We start from the raw sequence: 2591 nt of genomic DNA on the forward strand, positions 1-2591 counted from the left end.
AGTTGGATAATCTGTTTCCCAAGCATGGTTTCTCCTAGCTGGTTTATATTGCCTCCAATGTCTTTGATGAGGGAAGGTTGCCTGCTATACATGATTTCAAAAGGGGACAGGCCATGATGACCTAAGGTACATCTTATTCTAAGAAGAGCGAGGGGTAAAAGTTGAGTCCAAGGCAGTCCTGTCTCCTGACACATTTTCCCTCGGGTGGTTTTAAGGTTTCTGTTCATTCTTTCTATTTTTCTGGAGCTTTGAAGATGATATGCTGCATGCAAGTTCCATTTTATTCCCAGTTGTGTAGACAAGTTTCATGTTATTTCCACCACAAATGTTGGCCCCTTGTCAGAACCTATGGAAAGAGGGAGCCCAAATTGGGAAACAATATCCTTGGGCAATACTTTGGTCACTTCATGGACCTTCTCTGTCCATGTTGGGTATGACTCTACCCATTTGGAATATGAACAAATCAAAACTAACAGGTATTTATAACCTTGACTAGGTTTCATTTCCATAAAGTCTATTTCTGTGTCTTCAAATGGGGCAGCTCCTATCCTTTGGTTACCCTTGGGTGGCTTTAACCCTTGTTTAGGGTTGTTCTTGGTGCAAGTTACGCAGTACTTACTAACAGTGGAACTTAGAGTAGCGAGCTGTGGGATATAGTAGTATTTATTCAACATTGAGTATAGGGCAGTTTTTCCCAGGTGGGCCAAATCATCGTATTGGTGCATCACCTGGTGGCTAAGGGACTTTGGAATCACCTGCCATTAGCCCAGAAGCACCCACCCTCCTGTGCTAGTCAATGTCCCTTATTCTTCTCAGAGTCATTTTATTTCCTCTTTGGTGTAGGTGAGTTTTGTCTCAAATGCTGATATGGTGATAAGAGTAGGGGTTCCATCTTGATAGCCTTTTATTTCGTATAGAGATCTGCTTGCTGCTTCTCTTGCTGCATGGTCTGCAAATGCATTTCTTCTGTGGACTTGGGTAGCTCCTCTCTGATGAGCCCAACAGTGTATAATAGCAACCTTTTCAGGGTCCCATATAGCTTCTAACAGTTGAAGGATTTCTTTTTTGTTTTTAATTTCTTTTCCTCCCATTGTAAGTAGTTCCCTTTCTTTATAAATGGCTCTGTGTACATGAACAGTAGCAAAGGCATATTTAGAGTTGGTATATATATTGACTCTCTTTCTTGGTTAGTCAGAGAGCTCTAATGAGGGCCCATAATTCTGCACTTTGGACATATTAGTGCACGGAGAGGAGTCCTGATTCCAAAACTTCGTTCATTGTTGTAACTGCATACCCTGCCACCGGTCTCCAGCTGATCAAGGGCTCTGTCACCCCATTCCTCTTTTTCAGGTCTGCACGGTAGCTACTTCCATCAGTGAATAGTTCTAAGTCGACCTGCTGTAGTGGGGTATCTTTCAAGCCCCATTGAGAAGAATACACCTCATCTAGGTTTTCTTCACAATCGTGGGTTGGGGAACCCTCCTCTTCTGGTAAATAGGTAGCCAAGTTTCAGATCCGGATGGTTTCTACCATTATTCTTGGGTTTTGGCATAGGAGGGCTTGATATTGAGTGAACCATTCATTGGAGAGTCATCAGCTGGCCTGTCCAGTTAGGAGAGTTATGACTTGGTGAGGTGCTTTCACATGTAAGATTTGCCCCAGTCAGCTTATTGGCCTCTTTGACAAGCAGGGCTGTGGCTGCTAAAGCTCAGAGGCAGGGTAGCCAGCAGGATGAAACAGCATCCAGCCTTTTATATAGGTAGGTGACTGGCCTCTGCCCGGCGCCCAATGCTTGATCAGTCCCCCCAGTGCTACCTGGTCCTTTTCACAGACAAATAATTGGAAAGGCTTCTCCATGTCAGGCAGGCTGAGGGTGGGAACTTTTTGATTTCTTGGAATCTTGCTCTTCTTTATCTCCCCATTTAATTGGCTCTGTCCCAGGACCTGCCATGGCTTGGTAGAGAGGCTTGGCTAGTTTGGAGAAGACTGAGATCCAGAGGCAGCAATAGTCAGTCACCCCAAGAAACTCTCATATTTGTTTCTTGGTCTTGAGCCTGGGTATGTTTAAGATAACAACTTTCCTTTCCTTTCCTAAATACCTCTGTCCCTTCTCATCTTAAATCCTAAATAGATAACCTCCTCCTGAAATACTTGGGCCTTTCTCCAAGACAACTTATATCCTCATTCCTGAAGGAACGAAAGGAGTTCCTTTTCCCTTCTATGCAAGCCTCTGGTTGGGGGTTGCTAACAAGAGGTCATCGACATATTGAAGAATAATGCAGTCAGGTGGCTTGCAATTTGCAGGGTTGCAAGCCAGTGCCTCTCTAAATATAGTGGGGGAATTTTTGAACCCTTATGGAAGATGATTCCAAGTTAATTGACTCTTTTCCCCTGTGGCATGGTCTTCCCACTCAAAGGCAAACAGCTCTTGGCTGCCTTGGGCTAGTGGGAGGGAGAAGAAGGCATCCTTCAGGTCCAGGCAGGTAAAGTGAGAGGCTTGAGGTGGGATGAGGCTGAGGAGAGTGTATGGATTTGGAACCACCAGATAAAGGGTGACTGGTAGCTTCATTAATTGCCCTCAGATCCTGAAC

This window comes from Carlito syrichta, unplaced genomic scaffold (genome assembly GCF_000164805.1).
Source record: "Carlito syrichta isolate Samal-C Ts95f unplaced genomic scaffold, Tarsius_syrichta-2.0.1 Scaffold307302, whole genome shotgun sequence".
NCBI lineage: Eukaryota > Metazoa > Chordata > Mammalia > Primates > Tarsiidae > Carlito > Carlito syrichta.